Source organism: Mauremys reevesii, linkage group 24 (assembly GCF_016161935.1).
Source record: "Mauremys reevesii isolate NIE-2019 linkage group 24, ASM1616193v1, whole genome shotgun sequence".
Taxonomy (NCBI): domain Eukaryota; kingdom Metazoa; phylum Chordata; order Testudines; family Geoemydidae; genus Mauremys; species Mauremys reevesii.
This window is the reverse complement of record NC_052646.1, coordinates 13445818-13465109: the sequence shown is the minus strand read 5'-3', so window position 1 is coordinate 13465109 and position 19292 is coordinate 13445818. Positions and strand designations below refer to the sequence as shown.

The 19292-nt window shown below is 51.6% G+C and overlaps 1 pseudogene; it reads right to left on the bottom strand.

Moving 5' to 3' along the window:
* LOC120390528 overlaps positions 1-19292 on the bottom strand; it is a 146137-nt pseudogene that overhangs the window by 112148 nt on the left and 14697 nt on the right.

Genomic DNA, 19292 nt, shown 5'->3' with positions numbered 1-19292 from the left:
GGGGCGGGGCAGGGGGCGGCTGTGGGCAGGGGGTGGGGCAGGGGCTGGCTGGGGGCAGGGAAGGTGGGGGAGGGGCGCAGACACTCACACCGGGGGGGCTGGGAGCAGCTAGGAGCAGCCGGGGACTCACCAGGCAGCAGCAGGAGCCCCAGGGCCAGAGGTCCAAAGAGCAGGAGCAGCAACAGGGCCAGGAGGCAGCTCACATGGCTCTCGCAGCACAGCGCAGCGCCCCCCGGTGGCCGGGAGGAGGAATTACAGGCTTCCCAGGCAGAGCCCATCAAAGCTTCCCTCGCAGGGAAGCTAGTTAACAAGCGGTTCTAAAACCGCTTCTAAATTTAACAACGGGTTCGCGCGAACCGGTGCGAACCGGCTCCAGCTCACCCCTGGCTCTAGGCACTAGCAAAGCAAGCACCTGCTTGGGGCAGCCCATTTGCAGGGGCGGCAAGGATCCAGCATGGGAGCTGAGAACCAACAGGGGGCCCTGGGAGCTGTAGTTCCTTGGTTAGCTCCCTGCCTATAGAGCCAGCCCTGGAGCAGGGAAAGAACTACATTTCCCAGCATTTCCTTGGCCACTACCAACTGGAAAGGAAGGAGGGGGACCTCATGCAGCAGCGTGCTGTGAGTGGAGAGTTGCACTGTGAATGGTAGGGAGACCATATTTTACATTCAAAAAACAGGACACTCCACGGGGAGGGAAGCCCCACCCTGCCACCATCCACTCCCTCCGACTGCCCTCCACAGCAACCCCAACCCATCCAACCCCCCTCCCGCTCCCTGTCCCCTGATCACCCCCACCTGGGACCCCTGCCCCTGACTGCCCCCCAGGACCCCACCACCTATCTAAGAGCCACTGCTCCTTGTCCCCTGATTGCCCCCTCCCGGGACCACTGCCTCTAACTGCCCCTTGGGACCACACCCCCCATCTAAGCCTCCCTTCTCCTTGTCCCCAACTGCCCCCTCCTGAGACCCCCCCCCAACTTCACCCCTAGGACCCCACCCCCTACCTGTCCCCTGACAAACCCCTGGGATTCCCATGCCTATCCAACCGCTGCCTGTCCCCTGACTGCCCCCGAACCTCCACCCCATCCAACCCTCCCTGTCTCTTGACTACCCCCGGAACCCCGTACCCCTTCTCCAACCCCCAGCCCCCTTACCGTGCCACTCAGACCAGCATGTCTGGCTCCACGCAGCGCCAGACACGCTGCTGCATACATGCTGCCGTGCTCCCCTGCGGAGCCCACAGACCCCCCCCACACACACACACAGCACCTGCCTTTCAGGTTTGAACACCTCAAAATTCAGGAGTGCTCAAGCTCAGTTTGGGCAGCTGTTACTTCATTTCTTCCAAATCAAATATACTGATCCACTGTAACTTGCTGTATAAAAAGTAGGATAAAATTGAGCAAGAAATGCTTCCCAGTGGTTATTAGGACTGGAACTGCTCATTTCAACAGCCATTGCCTTTTTGTTTGTTTGTTTGTTTGTTTAAAAGGAAGACAGTGATATTGCATTGGCAAATTCCCCATAGAAAGAAAGAGTGGAACAAAAGAATAATAAAGACACCTCAACTTTTCCTCATTTATGGAGGACAGTCTTATAATATGCATCCAGATATCCTCCAATCACACAAGCTGAAAATTGTTCCACTTTACTGCAGCTCTGTAACCATATGGGAATCAATCCTGTCTGTGTTTTGTGCACATCCAAAATTCCTGCTGAATGACCCACCCTGGGAGCGAGTTACCAGTGACCCAGGGCTACGGTGGAAGGAGGGTGCAGGTGCGGGGGGGGAGAGCCCAGGTCTGGGGCGGCAGGAGGTGTGTGGGGGGAGCACTGGTGGGGGGGAAGGAGGGAAGCCCAGGGCTAGGGCGGCAGGGGGGTGGAGGGAGGGCACTGGTGGGGGGGAAAGGGGGAAGCCCAGTGCTGGGGCAGCAGGGAATTGCGGGTGGGGAGCCCAGGGCTGGGACGGGGGGCAGCCAAAATTTTTTTTGCTTGGGGCGGCAAAAGGCCTAGAGCCGGCCCTGACTAAAAGTCCAGTTACCTGAAGTAACCCACCTCTGCCATCCAGGGGAGGGGGAGAGTAGAAGCTGCTGCTGGAGCCTGGAGAAGCACTCAGCAACAGCTCCGGCAGAGAAAGGTACCAGCATACCAGCAGCTCCCCATCCTGCCCCGAGCATGGCTCTCCCTCCCCAACCCTGCCCCAGTCACCCCCTCACCCCCGGAGCCCTGCTCTCTCTCCAACGTCCTGCCCCAGTCACCCCTCCACCCCTAGAACCCTGCTCAGCTGTCTGGGGGACGTGGGGTTGAGAGAACAGTGAGCGACAGTGGGTGAGGGAAGAGGATCAGGGGACAGGGCCTTGAGGGAAAGAGGTGGAGCAAGAGGTAGAACCTTGGGGGAAGAGGTGGAGCAGGGAGACAGGGGAGGTTCCGGCGCTCAGTGTACAGTTTTCACAAATGAGAGAGTTGGCCACCCTACCTGTGGGGTCAGCGCGGAGGTGGCTGCATGCCCAGCTCCTACTAGCACTGCGTCATGGCTGCCTTATACATACTGTGGAGTGAGGGAGTTGCCCCAGAGCCCACACACTGCAGCCAGGGATGGCGGATGGCAGGAACAGAGTACATAGCCACCACCATGCCAACCAACGGTGGATCCAGGCACCAATGCCCCAGGCGCGTGCCTAGGGCTGCAAGCCACGGGGGGCGCCCTGCCAGTCCCTGCGAGGGCGGCAGTCAGGCTGCGGGAGATCCGCCGGTCCCACGGATTCGGTCCCACAGCTGCAGAAGGCAGCCTGCCTGCTGTGCTTGGGGGGGCAAAAAAACTAGAGCTACGCCTGGTGCCAACCCCATGGGTGGGAGGTGGCCATGGCGCTCATTCAGTTTCATTGGAAGTGTCAGGCTGGGTCAGAAAATGACCTGACCTTCTCGGGCTTGGGCTCCTCAAATATTAGGCCCAAGCAGACATCCAGTGTGGAGCAGGCAAGGAGAGTGGCTGAGAGGTGATGGGCTCTGACACTGCCCAGCTGACTGATGGTCCCTATGGGACTGTATGTAGCCAGGGTGTTGTGTTTATAGCAGCCCCCAGGCTGTGCCCACGGAGAGAATCACAGAGTGTGCTCAGCTCCCTCAGAGTTGCCCACCCGATTCTGCTGGAGAGACCCAACAAGTCTTCCCATCTTTCCAGTTGAAATTTTATACTATTTCGGGTCAGAGTTCGAGGCTAAATGAAGGGGGAGAGAGAGTGAGAAAGGTGAGGAGACATAACCACAGCTGCTTACTCGCTCCTGGTACAATAACCCTTCAGGGCATGTATCAAACAATGACTGTCCTGTACCTTTGCTGATGCAGGCCCTGACGCCCTCTCTAATCTGGCAGATTTCTTCTTGGGAGCAGCTGTGGGCTTTACAAGTCACCCCTCGAGCAGGAACGCAGGTGCAGCTTTGCTGGCACTCATTAGTCAGGATGGTCTCTCTGGGCTAATGGAACGTTTGGAAAATAGGAAATAACAGAATGTAACTGGAAACAATTATTTAAAATAATTTTTGACAGTGCTAAACCCAGAGCTGTGGATGTGGTTTTCTAACAGATGTGCTCTCAGAATGATATTGGGGCAGCTCTCTGGCCTGGGTTATGCAGGAGGGCAGACTAGATGATCACAATAGAGCCTTCTGGCCTTAGAATCTATGTATCTATAAAAATGTCCATTATGTCATAATATTATTTCCTCTTGCCTTTAGAGAGAAAGGCTGTCTAATGGGCTGAGGACTGGGATTAAGGCCAGGAACAATTCCTAGATTTTAACCTCCAGAGAAACCAATTCCATCCTAGGTGGCCTTGAGCAAGTCACTGCGCCTATCTGTGCCTCAGTTTCCCCACAACAGGCACAGGGCATTATGCCTTTTTTTGGCATTTTGAGCATTAGATACTAGCAGAGAGGGAAGCCAATGCTCTGATCCAGTATAGCAAACCTTATATTCTTGACCAGTGTAGGGATTAAGATGTGGACAGAGCAAAAATTAGATCAGACCCAGAATCTCTAGGAGGGGGCGGTACCTTGTAATATCTCCCACGCTCGAAGCACCCACAGCTTTCTGCAGTCACACAGCCCTGGCCGTCATAGAAGAAGCCATCGTCACACTCACAGCCTTCAACACAGATCTTCGGGCAGTCCATGATGTGTCCAGAGCAGGTGGTGGTACAGAGGTCGGCACAGACCTTGTAGTGGCTGTGAACTGGGCAGCTCACAGCTTAAATAGAGAGAGAAATAATGGATGGCTGGAAAGATCTCACACTACGGTGTAGAGGGACAGGCACGAAGGAGAGGAGAGCAGGACAGGGAGGAGAGGAACAGGGCACCTTTAGAAAGGAACATGAGATTGTTGGCTCCCACCCAGAACAGTTCCAGAAGACACCCAGAGGCCTGGAACAAGATGCCCAGTAACACAGACCCTCTCCCTTCCCCAGTGCATCCCAGAGCTCCTACACTATCAGCACACTTACGGCAGAAGGAGGTGTTCCTCCAGGGCTGGATGGAGGCCCCGGCCTCTTGGCAGGCCGTTACGTAGCTGTGGATGCTTTGGCAAAGAACCTGTGCATCCCCATTGGCCAGGCACAGATCATACAGGCAGTTGCTCTGATACACACTGGGGCTAACCATCCTGTGGCAGGCTGTGAAGGGGCCGTCGGGGTCTGTGAGCAGCCCACAGTAGTTGTGCCCTTTGAAGACGTTCTTCTTCCTCTCCTCACAAACTGGACAGCTGTTTCCAGCACATCTGTCTGTACAGGATGCTCCTGGGATCTGGACTTCCCAAGCAGAGCCAAATGCTGCTGCATCAGAGGCTATCCTGCCATCAGGGAGCAAGAACTCCTCATCTTCCTGTCCATTGTAGTTCCCGCACAGGCCGCACATGTGGCCCTCGTAGTTTCCTGGGATGGTGACCCTGGTCTGGTAAACCAGGTCGTAGCTCACAGTGAGGCCGAAGTTGGTTTGCACCAGAATGTTTGTGCCATGTCGATACGCTCTAAGTCGCCCATCAGCCACAATCACTGGGAGGTTGTGGGACACCCCGTTCACCTGAAAGAGAGAGAACATTCCCTGTAAGCACGGGCAAGCAGGTACACAGGCAAGATTCTGCTCTCACTGACATATGGCATAAATCAGAATGACTCCAGATTTCACTTTGGGATGACTTGTCCTCACCTTTCAAGGTCTTCACATTGTCGCCCTAGTCTACGACTCTTCTCTCCTCTCCCCTTCACCTCATCTCCCTCCGGGTTCTCTCTTTACCATCCCTATTTTCTCCAACCATGTTTGGCTTGCCCCTCCTTTTCATGTGAGCTCCTGCCCACAGAACACTCTCCTACTTCTTGTCTATCTCCCCTTCTCTCCTAAACACCCACTGCCCTGGTGACACCTCATTCCTTCACCCCTTGCCTTCTTCTCCTATCTCTACCAATTTACCACATGTTGTATTTAACCCAAGTTAGACTGCAGGCTTCTCAGGGTAATGCATCATGGGAGAAATTCTTCAACACAGAGCCAATGGAGTTATAATGGAGAGGAAGTTTATTCCATGTTTGCAAAAATGTGAATTATGTGTAGAGGGTTCCCCAAATCTTTAATTCCCAGAAACATGGTGTATAAACCAAGAAGGGAGGCAAAGAAGATTGAGCTGAGCTAAGAGGACGCTCAGCTTACCCAAATGAAGCTCTGACATAGCAGCATCCATGAGCAATATTTCCTACCATCTCCAGTTGGCAGGAGACTCTATCCCATCCTGATGGATGATGATCTGGCATCAATTATTTCATGCCTTCATCACCTCTCTTCTGGACTACAGTAATGTGATATACCACGAACCCTTCAGCACTCCAGAATCTCTATCAGGTACAGAAGTGTCTCCTCACCAGCACGAACTACTGAGATCACATCAAAACTGTCCTCTGCTCCCTCTGCTGCCTTCCAAAGAGAACACTGAATTCAGTTCAAGCTCTCACACCTTACCTTCAAGACACTCAATGGCCTGGGCCCTAGGTATCTAAAAGATCAATTAAACCTCCAGGATGAAGATCACAGCTGACCACTTCCTTCTTCTGGAATAATAAGGGTAAAGTTTGCCTATGCAGGAGATGGAGCTTTACTGGTGAGCAGTTCGAGACTGGAGAATGAACTCCCTCAGGATCAAAGGACCCTGACAAACCTCCCCATTTCCTCCCCAAGTGCAAGGTGTGTTTCTCTGACCTGCTGTCTCTAACACACACATAAATAAGGCAATGTGAGTGCATATTTATAACTTTTAAAGGTAAATCCAATACAAAATTCTCCCCTGCACGCACATCTCCTCCTGGTGATAGGTTGAGAGTTGGTTAAGTTAATTAGTATGTTGCTAGAAGGCGCTGAAATACTACATGGATGTGCATTTTATAAGAATTTGTAAGAGGGTGGCTTGTCCTTGAAGGCCAGTAGGCCAGCCAACCCTGATTAACTAAGGAGGCACACCTGAGCAGGAACCACCTGATTCCCCTATATGAGCAGTAGGAGGAAGATGGGAGGCTGGCCCTGCAGAGAGAGTTCTCAGGTAGAACAGAAGAGAATCAAGAGGCTGATGGGAGTGAATAGACTCCAGCTGGGAAATTTGAAATTTGGGAAGCACGAATACAGACAGCAAAGACCTCGGAGTGACCTGGTATGGAGAAAAATGGATGGACTTGAAAACTTTATTTTGCATGTTTGCTAATTTAATAATCCTAAGGATGGCGGCTGTTATTCAACTTGTCTTCTGATCTATTGAGGAGCCCAAGAGGGGAAGCTGAGGCAGACCACCTGCAGCGCAACCTTTGCCACGAGGGGGCATTAGAGAGTTGGACAAACTGCAAACAAACCTGTGTAGACTAGAATAAAATCTCTGTCCATGAGAATGTGGAGAACTTACCATGACGAGCCCCTGTTTGTTTTGCAGCAGGATGAGTGTGATCCCATACACCTGAATGGACACCAACTTGGCCACGGAAATGTTCCTGGTGCCCCAATCTTTCTCTACGCTGATAGTGAATGGTGTACGGTCACGGGCATCGGTGCAGGTCTTGGCCAGGATGTAGGTGCAGGTGCCTTGGAAGTCAAAGGAGACCCCATCGAAAGAGAGGTAGTGGGGATGGCCAGTGGCAGAACAGGTCGCAGATCCAAATGGGTGGCATTTCTGGATGCCGTCCACCAACCCGCATTCCTCACCAGTGCCACAGGAGAATGCCTTACACACAACCTCCCCACCAGCCTGACACACGCACTGCTCCTCACATGAACCGCTCGGGTGGAAGGTCTCTGCAGCCTGGTAGTAAATTCCCCTGTGGAGGCATCCGCACTGGGAAATGGGGACGCAGCAGTCACCACTGAGAACAAAGCCCTCGTCACACACGCAGCCTTCCTTACACCGGGTCATGCATTGCACCGGGGCATAGAGGTTGCTGCATGTCAGATCGCAGCTGGTGCTGCAGAATTCATAGTGACTGTTTGGGGGACAGGACGGAGCTGTAATTAGACAAAGAGTTAGCTCACATAGTGCGTTAGCAATGTGTGCAATGAACCATCACAGAACATGCAATTTCATTCAAGCTCCTAATTTTCTATTTCCTTGGTTTGGTTAATTAATAAAAGGCACCATCTGTAATGGGGTCCCAGGTCTGATGAACTGGTTGCCTCACAGAGGCCAGGAGATGGGATACAGATAATCTCTCTCCTATGATGGCTTCTAATTTGGTTTATTGTTTTATTGTTTCACTACTGGCTTTTTGTTTTGAATCCAGGTCAGTACCAGTTAAAATTCATTCCCAACTGATGGCTTGTGTGGGATGAGTTGGTGGGTTCCCAGCCCAGTTCCTAATGAACAAACATCCCAATTAGTAGCCACCCTGAGTCCCAGCTCTGATTATGTCCCAATCTCAGAAGGGAAGGCAAGGATTGGACTGGCCATGGAGAGCAAACTACATTCCTAGAAGTGTTTCCCTAGCCCACGGTGCAGCTGCCAAGGCCACTATGACTGCTGAACCCAGCCTGCTGAGAGAGACCTTTGTCTGTTAAAAATGTTCTGCAGTGTTTAGATCCACATCTACCAGCCAACAAGAACTAATGATCCCCAAGGAGCAGGCAGCGGTGAACATGGGGGACTCACAGCAGAATTTCGTAGTCCTCCAGGGACGCACCATAGCTCCAGCTTCCTGACATGCCTCAGCATAGCCAGCAACGGCCTGGCAGACATTACTCTCCCGCCCACTGAGGACGCAATAGCCATACGCGCAGTCTATGAAGTATCCATGGGGGTCCACTTTGCTGTGACATCCTCTGAAAGGGCCACTCTGGTATAAGATGAGCCCACACTGCCCTCTGCTACCTCGTTGTTGTTTTTCAATAGCCTCTACACTTGCGCATGGTGGTATCGTTACTGCAGAGCAACCCGGGAGGTCGCCCAGCTTCCAGCTCTGGCCAAAGCTGATGGGATTTGGTGCCAGGGTGCCATCCCTCATGAGCATGTCATCCTCACTGTCACTGTTAAAATTGCCACACAGACCACACACGGCTCCCGCGTAGGTGACTGGCAGAATCACCGTGGTGCGTCCTGACCACCCAGCATAGGTAACGGTGAGACCAAAGTCTGTCTGGATCACTGTGGCCCAGCCCTTTCTATACATAGTGATTTTCTTATCATCGAGGTTGAAGGGAAGAGTAATCAGGAAACTGTTCACCTGTAAAAGCAAGACACATGGGATATGAAACATCGCTCACTCGTGGTGGAACCTCTGGCTCCAGCACAGAGCTCTGGCCCATCTACTGCTGCTGAAATCTTCTTCCAGGCTGACCTGCTCCCTCCTCTACGGCCTGCCCGAGTCCAGCTCCCCAGACTGGGCAGGATCCTCCAACCAGACTTTCCTTTTTTCTGACACTGGCTATTGCTGTTCCCTCCTCTCTGAGCCCCAAATCTCCCAGTTCCCACATATGCTGGATACTAGTGACACCTTCTCACAAAGACAAAGTTTAACCAGATCACCCCAGCCCTCTAGCTTCTCCACTGGCTTCCCATTCACATCAGAATCCAGTTAATATTTGACCTGTTTTTTAAAATCCTTCCGTGCACTTTCTGCAACCAACTTCTGATTTCACAGGCAACTTTCCAGAAATGTTTTAGACACTAGCTGTAATTTCTGAAACTCACCATGATTTTCCCAGGGAATTGATTGCTGACCCTGATGTCAGTCTCATAGACCTTGATTTGCACAGGACCAGTATTGCTTTCCTGGAAGTAGACCTCAAAGTCCACCAGTCCCTCCGCCTTCTTGCACAGAGCCGTGAGCTGGTAGCGGCAGGTGCCTTGGAAGTCATATCTCTGTCCATCAAAGGTGGCATAGTGCAGATTCCTTGTCACAGAGCAGGTGGCGTAGCTGGAGGGGTAACAGCCCCGTACGCCGTTCACTAGCCCGCATCTCTCTGAACGTTTGCACATAGCAGGCACGCATTTGACTTGTCTAGTGGCTGCGTTGCACATGCACCGTGTCCCACATGCCTCATCGACCCAGAAACTCTCACTGGGGGCATAGGGGCGCCCCTCAAACAGGCATCCACAGCTGCTCTTGGGGATGCATTTGCCCTGGCTCAGCACAAACCCATCCTTGCACTGGCAGCTTTCCACGCAGGGGTCTTGGCAGCTGCTGGGGGCTGACTGGTCCACACACGTGGCTGGGCAGGCTGTTCCACAGAGCTGGTACTGGCTGTTCTCCAGGGGGCACTCCATGGCTGGGGAGTGAAGGACCCACAGATTTAGCAGCAAACCCTCTCCACGCAAAAGCAATATTTAAAATAGACAGAAAGGGACGTATCTTGTGGGGCTCTTCGAGCCCTCAAATCCCAGTGACCTCAACATTGGCTGAGGGGGCTCAGTATGTTGTAGAAGGTGCTTAGCCCCTGACAGGATCAGGCACATAGTAGGAAGAGTCACTTAAAAACTGGCATCATTTTACCTCAGCCATCCATGTGTTAGCAGTGGAGGTTAGATACTCAAAGTGACAGGCTGTGATGAAGGGAGGAATGTACGTACTATTTTTATAACCTCTATGTGTGCCTCAGTTTTCCCATATGCCATCTTCGTTACCCAGTGTGTCCAAAATGACTTTTTGCTCCCAGGGCAAGCTAAGGTCATGTCCACTTGAGCACTTATGTCAGCAACACTTTTGTCACTCGGGTGTGAAAACACACACACACCCCTGAGCGACACAAGTTTTGCTGGCATAAACACTTGTGTGCAGAACGCTATGTTGGGGTGGGTGATGCTCTCCTGCCAACAAAGTTAACGCCACTCATTGACCTGGTTTTATTATGCTGATGGAGAGCTCTCTCCCATCAGCATCACGCGGCTACACGAGTGATCTTACAGTGGCACAGATGTATCAATACAGCTGTGCCACTCTAAGCTTCCTAGTTTAGACATGGCCTAAGAAACATCGGTATGAATGTCACCTAGCTGTCTCCGCTGGATGGGGCACTAAAAAGGACTGGCCAAGAGGGACCCCATATCAGTGGAGAATCCAGAAGATAATGGCAAATGCAGTCACAGGACATTGACACCTAGTAATAAACGACTCCAAGGTGGATGGATTTCCTGGCCTCTCAGCAAGGCCATGGAGCAAAAATCCTCCAGCTCGAGAACAAAGGACTGGGAAACGTGACGTGGGGAAATAAGGGTTGGCTGCTGGCAGGAGTCAGGGCTCTCACCTGGAGTCTAACCAAAGAGCTCAGACGGAGATCTGGTCTACACTACAGAGTTAGATTGATGTAGGACAGCTTATGTCAACCTAATTCTGTAGGGGTCTACACTAAAATGTAGCTCCCACCTCTGTAACTCGCCCACTACACTGACTTAATAACTCCACCTCCGGGAAAGGCATAGCACTTTGGTTGATGTAGATGTAGGTGTAGATGTAGACAATACACTGATTACATTGACAGTTGCTGTCTTTCAGAAGCCATCCCACAATGCCCCACACTCACAGTTAAATTGGTGCAAGACCTCCTGGTGAGGACGTGCATCACTGACACAAGGAGCAGAGTGTGGACATGTAAAACTGATTCAATTACTGCTGTGTCTGTGCATCACATAACTAAGGGCAAATCTAGACTACAAAACTACACAGGCACCTTAGCATTACCATGGACAGACCATGGACTGTGTGTACAATAGAATCCAGGAGTTCTGATTTCCCAATCACTGCTCAGTCCCAAATCACTTGATCACGGTCCCTCCCAAATAGGGTTTCTGGGTGCCCATTTTTCAACCAGAACACCCGGTCGAAAAGGGACCTTGGTGACTCTGGTCAGCAGTGCTGACTGACCCGTTAAAATTCCAGTTGGTGGTGCAGCGGGGTGGGCAGGCTCTCTACCCGACTCCATGTAGCTCCTGGGAAACGGCGACATGTTCCTCCAGCTCAGGGGTGGCCACGGGGGCTCCTAGCTCTGCCCCCACCCCAAGTGCCAGCTCCACAGCTCCCATTGGCTGGGAACGACCAATGGGAGCTGCAGGGGCGGCGCCTGGGGGTAGGAGCAGCATGCAGAACCCCATGGCTGCCTCCAAGCAGGAGGGACATATCGCTGCTTCCCAGGAGCTGCCTGAGATAAGCACCACCCAGAGAGCACCCCGCATCCCCTCCCACACCCCAACCCCCTGCCGCAGCCCTGAGCCCACTCCTGCAACCCAACTCCCTGCCCCAGCCCGGAGCTCCCTCCCGCACACTGAAAACTTCATTTATGGCCCGACCCCAGAGCCCGCACCCCCAGTCCAGAGCCCTTACTCTCTCCCTCTCCTGCACTCCAATCTCTGCCCCAGGCTAGTGAAAATAAGCGCATGAACAAGGGTTGGAGAGAGTGAGCAGGGGTTGGGGCGGGATGGAGTGATCAGGGGTTGGGGCCTCGGAGAAGGGACAGGGCAGGGGGCAGGACAAGTGTATTCAGTTTTCTGTGATTAGAAAGTTGGCAACCCTACTTCCAAAACTAGGGCTAGAACTGAAGAGTGCTGAGCCCCAGGCTCCCCAGTCTAACTAGCAGACCGTAGACCTTGGCATACAAAATCTGTACTCACGGCATCTGGCCAGCTGCCTCCATTCCCCAATCCTGACCCCCTCCAGCTGGCAGGCATCCGCGTAGGCCTTCAGGGCCTCACACAGGGCCTTCCTGTAGCCCTCGTTGTGGCACAGATCGTACACACAGTTGTCCAAGTAGACTGTGGGATCCACCTTGCTGTGGCACTGGCTGAAGGGCCCATCTGAGACCTTGGCTATCAGGCCGCATGAGGCCTCCTCCTTGTATTTTCTGGTTATGCTGGGGTCACAGGGCCTACAACCTCCAATGCAATCATGCCAGCAAAACTGATCCTCATCTTCCACTGCCCAGCTTTTCCCCAGGGCGGCGACACTGGGAGCCTGGTCCCCGTCCAGGGTCCGGAAGTCATCGGCGGGGTCCCCATTATAGTTGCCGCACAGGCCACACAGGCTGTCTGAGAAGTTATTAGGGACGGTGATCCTCAGGTGGTTGTTCCAGTCGTAGTACACCCTGAGGTTGAAGTTGGTGCGGAGGACAAGGGAGGTGCCACTCTGATAGAGCCGAAGGGCCCCATTGTTCAGGGAGATGGGTAAGTGGACCCTGTTGTTATTCACCTTTTCAGTGAGAAAGAAAGGGCAAAGGTCACAATAGAGTGCATTTACAAAGTGACCTCTTCTCAGATACAGTTTTTCACTAGTATTTGCCTATTCTTCAAAATCCAAATGTTTTCAGGAGATGGTTTTTTTTCAATGACATTTTGATGGAAACCAAGCAGATTTCAAAGACTGGCCTGGACCCAGGACTCCATTCCCCTTCCCAGAAAATTTAGTAATTTTTGGTTTTCATTCCATATCAGAATGAAGCTAATTTTCAAATAATTGAAATCCTCTCCAAAATGGAATTAACTTTCTCCAGTCAGCTCTATCTAGTATGATGCTATAATTTAATATTGGTTCAGATTTGAGTCCAGATTCATTGAAAATTATGAGTTGGTTCCATTGCTATTTAGAATTCTAGAATATCAGGGTTGGAAGGGACCTCAGGAGGTCATCTAGTCCAACCCCCTGCTCAAAGCAGGACCAAACCCAACTAAATCATCCCAGCCAGGGCTTTGTCAAGCCTGACCTTAAAAACCTCTAAGGAAGGAGATTCCACCACCTCCCTAGGTAACCCATTCCAGTGCTTCACCACCCTCCTTGTGAAAAAGTTTTTCCTAATGTCCAACCTAAACCTCCCCCATTGCAACTTGAGACCATTACTCCTTGTTCTGTCATCAGGTACCACTGAACAGTCTAGATCAGGGGTTGGCACCCTTTCAGAAGCGGTGTGCCGAGTCTTCATTTATTCACTCTAATTTAAGGTTTCACGTGCCAGTAATACATTTTAATGTTTTTAGAAGGTCTCTTTCTCTAAGCCTATAATATGTAACTAAACTATTGTTGTATGTAAACTAAATAAGGTTTTAAAAATGTTTAAGAAGCTTCATTTAAAATTAAATTAAAATGCAGATCTCCCCAGATCGGTGGCCAGGACCCGGGCTGTGTGAGTGCCACTGAACATCAGCTTGCATGCCGCCTTCGGCACACGTGCCATAGGTTGCCTACCCCTGGTCTAGATCCATTCTCTTTGGAACCCCCTTTGAGGTAGTTGGATTTTTTCCAAACAATTCCAATAGTGGACCCGTGATTTCCGTATTGCCCATTGTAGATGAAAGGGCTGGCGATAAGAATTGCTGGGAGTTGCTGTAAATGACAGGGACTGCATTGGTTAGAGCTGTTAGGGAGTGGCTCAACTGGGAGAGGAGGCTGTGTTGGTGAGAGCTGTTAGCAGCATCACTTGAGGGGCGAGAAGTCTCAAGGAGCTGACTACAATGTTCTGGGGCTCCTGAGGTACCTCAGGTTGGAGATGGCTCTGTAAGTACAAAGGCCCTGAGCTGCCGAGATGTGCCTCAGAGTTTCCCCATATCTTAGAGTTCAGGCAGTGTCCTCCTGGATCCAAGAGTGGGGATTCTCCTCAGGGGGGATCCCAGAGGAATCCTTGTTACATTAGAAACTGCTGGGGAATTTGTAGAAGGATGGACTCTGTGGAGCTGGGATTTGCCCTGCTCCTGCACGACATGCTGTGGGATGTGTCATGACTGAATGCTCCAATCTACACTTTATCTGGTGTGTAGATCCTATGTGCTTGTGACAGAGCTGACAGCTCCCCACACTGAGCCACCCAACCTGCTCCCCTCAGCACAGCACCCTCTAGTACCAGATTAGGATCAGTGCAACTCTGACAGGAAAGCACCCCCAACTGACTCCCGAACCACTCCCTGCTACACAGCACCCGCTAGTGACATGATGGGCATTGGGGTCAGCACCGACAGCAAGGGGAGAGTGCTCTGTACTTGGTTCCCAGACCGCTCCCTACCACAGAGGTCTCACCAGTGTCCTGCTGGGCATTGGGCTTAATACTAACTCAGGAGAAAGGTCCTGCTACTGAGATACCTGCACATCTAAATAGCACAGCACCCCCTATCAAAGTGCTGGTACAGGGGGCACAGCACAGATACAGTGGCAGAGCACCTACTAAATCAATGATAATACCCACTGCAACACCTTGGGGTATTTTTTTTGAGGTACTGACCATGCCAGACGTTGTCTAGCTTGCAATTCTACGTGGAGGTCGGGGGTGCAGTTTCCTGCCCTCTATTTAGGAAAGCCTACAGGGTGGGCATAGGAGCAGGGTGGATGTGCGTGCCCAGCACTCACCCACACAAAGCCGACCTCAGCCCTGGCTGCTGTGATGGTGACTCCATCCACCTGGACAGTCACTGACCAAATGTAGACAACCTGTGTGTTCCCACTGTTCTCGTTCTTGGCCGTGACATGGAAGGAGGGTAGGACGGAGGCATCCCTGCAGGTCTTGACCACCGTGTAGTTGCAGGTGCCGTGGAAATCATACGCCTGTCCATCGAAGGTGTGGTAATGCAAGTATCCCCCGGCCCAGCACGTGCCCCGAGAGACTGGCACACACTCTGGCTGCCCATTTATCATCTTGCAGATAGTTCCTTCCCTGCAGCGAACCACACTGCAGGATGGAATAACTAGTGGGGAAAGACAAGAAACACCAGAACAATCAGTTATATATGAGAGCAGAGTCGGGGCTGAGGGTGGTGTGAAAACCAGGATGATATTTAATGTCCTTGGAATCCTACTTCTTAATATAGCCTGTTTGTGAAATGTACTGAATGATCATTTGATATATCTATCCCCCTACATCCCCTCTATCTATCTATCTATCTATCTATCTATCTATCTATCTACCTACCCATCCATCCATCCCCATACACTGTACCTATCTATCTATCTACTCCCTTGCACCTTTCACAAATCTCTCACAAGTCCCCTGCTGAGGAAATCCCTGCCTGGGCGAGACCTTTCTTGGAGTACAGCCAGCAAAGTGGTCTCCTGTGTCTCCCTCCCCACAATGCCCAACAGAGGTGGTGCAGCCCAGAGGGGCATGTTGTGGACAGCATTGAACAGGCAAAGGAGAGTGGCTGGGATGTGATGGGCTCTGACAGTGCCCAGCTGACTGATGGCCCCTTTAGGGCTAGTGCCGGCTCCAGCTTTTTTGCTGCCCCAAGCGGTGAAAAAAAAATAGAAGAACCCGATCGAGGTGCTGCTGAAGTGCCACCAAGGAGCAAGACAGCAAGTGAAGGACCCGCCACTGAATTGCTGCGGATTTGGAGCAGGCCGATTAAGCTGCTGCCGAAGTGCCACCGCCACTGATCCGGACGTGCTGCCCTGACAACGGATGCGCTGCCGCCCCTTTCTGTTGGACGCTCCAGGCACCTGCTTCTTTCGCTCCATTTTGAGCAGCCCCCAGGTTTTAATAAGCTCCCTGACAGCTGCCCACCCTCCTCGGCTGCACATGCCAGAAGCAGGACTCAGCAGACACTCTGACCCAACAAGGCTTTTCATCTTTCAAATTGAAATTCTGTAATATTATGGCTCAGGGTTCATGGCTAAATAAAGGGGAAGAGAAAGTGAAAAGGGTGAGAAGACATAATCACAACTATTTTACTCACTGTTTGTGCAATAACCCCTCAGTCATGTTGCAATCAGTGACTCTCCTTTACCTTTGCTGATGCAGCCCATAATGCCGTCTCTGATCTGGCAGGTTTCTCCTCTGGAGCAGCTGTGGGCTTTGCAGGTCACCCCTCGGGTCGGAACACAGATGCAGCTTTGCTGGCACTCATTCATAAGGACAGTCTGTCTGGGCTAAGGGGATGTTTGGAAAAGGGGAAATATTGCAATGGAACTGGAAACAATTATTTATAATATTTCTGGCAGTGCTAAACCCAGAATTCTGTGGTGAGGTGTGTGAATGTGCATCTTGTGTCATAACATTATTTCTCTGTCTAAAGGCTGTCTGATAGCTTTCTTTGATAGGGTAACAAGCCTTTTGGATAGAATCATAGAATCATAGAATCTCAGGGTTGGAAGAGAACTCAGGAGGTCATCTAGTCCAATCCCCTGCTCAAAGCAGAACCAACACCGACTAAATCATCCCAGCCAGGGCTTTGTCAAGCTGGGCCTTAAAAATCTCTAAGGATGGAGATTCCACCACCTCCCTAGGTAACCCATTCCAGTGCTTCATCACCCTCCTAGTGAAACAGTGTTTCCTAATATCCAACCTACACCTCCTGCACTGCAACTTGAGACCATTGCTTCTTGTTCTGTCAATGAGTCCTGCAATGAATGCAAGGGATTGGACTAGATGACCTCTTGTGGTCCCTTCCACCCTATGATTCTATTATTCTAATGGGTTAAGTGCTGGTCTGAGGGCCAGGAACAACGCCTAGGTTCTATCCTGCCTTCTGCTCCTGGCTCACAGCATGGCCATGAGCAAGTCACGGCCCCCTCTGTGCCTCAGTTTCTCCATAACAAGCAAAGTGTGTTTAATCTTCTTGCCTTTTTTGGAACTTTGGGCATTGAGTACTAGCAGAGCTGGGATGCCAGGCTGGATGGGCCAGTGCTCTGATCCATTATAGCAAACCCTTTCCCTGACTAGTGTAGGATTTAAGATGTGTATAAAGCAAAAATTAAATCAGACCCAGACCACTTGAGGTGGTACCTTGTAGTATCTCCCCTGTTCAAAGCATCCACAGATCTCCTGAGTCACACAGCCCTGGCCATCAAAGAAGAAGCCCTTGTCACACTGGCAGCCTTCGGCACAGGTCTCTGGGCAATCCATGATGTTTCCAGCACAGGCAACAGTGCAGAGGTCAGCACAAACCTCATAGTGGCTGTTGGCAGGGCAGCTCGCAGCTTAAATGGAGAGAGGAATAATTATTGTTATGTGTTGGACAGATCTCATATCACGGGCTAGAGGGAGAGAGACATAAAGGAGAGGAGAACAGCACAGGAAGGAGGGGACAAGGACACCTGAGGTTGTTGGTTCACACTGAAAGAGTCTATGAAGAATCCCAGAATTCTGGAATTTTGTTCCCATAAATGCTGTCTCCCTCTCCCCTTTTGTCCCGCACCCAGTGCACCTTGGCTACCTGAGCTCCATCAGTATCACAGACTTACGGCAGAAGGAGGCGCTCCTCCAGGGCAGGATGGTGACCTTGGCCTCTTGGCAGGCCGTCACGTAGCTGTGGATGCTCTGGCACAGGACCTGGGAGTCCCCCTTTCCCAGGCACAGATCATACAGGCAGTTGTTGAAATACACGCTGGGGCTGACCGTGCCGTGGCAGGCAGTGAAGGGGCTGTCAGGGGCTGTGAGCAACCCGCAGTAGTGGCGCTGTTTGAAGACGTCCTTCTTCCTCTCCTCACAAACTGGACAGCTGTTCCCAGCACATCTGTCTACACATGATGCTCCTGGGACCTGGACTTCCCAAGCAGAGCCAAATGCTGCCACATCAGAGGATGTCCTGCCACTGGGGAGCAGGAACTTGCTGTCCTGCCGTCCACTGTAGTTCCCGCACAGGCCACATGTGTGGCCCTGGTATCGCTGTGGAATGGTGACTCTGGCCTGGTAAACCAGGTCGTAACTCACAATGAGGCCAAAGTCAGTTTGCACCAGGATGTTAGTACCATGCTGATATGCTTGGAGCCGCCTGTTGGCCGTGATCACCGGGAGGTTGTGGAATACCCCATCCACCTGTCCGAGACAGAGCATTCCCCTGTGAGAAGTGGGAGTGGACACTGGACAGGGGTGGGGACAACGCGTTTTCAGATTCTGCTCTCGCTCACACCATGGAGTAAACCCAGAATGACCCATGACTCCAGATTTCACTTTGGAATGACTTATCCTCATCTTCCAAGCTCTTGACATTGTTACTCTGGCCTGCATCTCTTCTCTCATCTCCTTATCCACCCACCTGCCTCCCTCCTGATCCTCTCTCTTTTCCATCCCTATCTCCTCCACCCATGTTTGGCCCACACCTCCTTATAATGACAACCCCTGCACTCAAAATAGTTTCCCACTTCTTTTCCATCTCCCCCTCTCTCCTAAACCCCACTTTTCTCATGAATCCTTCTCCATTGACCCTCTGCTGTCTGACCAATTCCCTATGTGTTAAGTTCTATTTGTTCCAAGGTAAACTACAGGCTTCTCAGGGGAATTGATCATGGGACAGATTCTCCAACAGAGAGGCCAGTGGAGTTCTCATGGGGAGGAATTTCATCCCGTGTTTGCAAAATATACGGTATGTAGAGGGGTTTCCCAAATAATTAATATTAATAAAGATGGGGTATGAATCAAGAAGAGAGGCAGAGAAGATGCATCTGAGCTGCAGGATGCTCAGCTTGCCTAACAGAAGCTCTCACATAACAACACCCATGAGTAATGCTTTCTACCATCTCCAGTTTATTGCTGGGGAAATTCTGTGCCACGCGCAATGTAGAATTTGTGCAGAAATTAATGTGCACAGAATTTCCTTCCTTCCCCCGAAATGGGCTGCAGAGCTGCTGGCTGCCACTAGGGGCCACTGGACCCAGCACAACCCAGCTCACAAATAGAGGACCAGGAGGATGGGGAGGGAGCTGGAGGCTTCCTTGTTCTCAGCATGGCCTTAAGGAAGGAGGTGTGCAGAAACTCCATACAAGTCCAGAACCCAGCATTAGGCAGTTTCTCCCTCTGGATTCCTGGGCTCTGAGGGGTAGGAGGTGCAGGTGTCTGGGTTCAGGGAGCCCGGCAGTGGGGCTCTGGGGGAGGGGTGTGG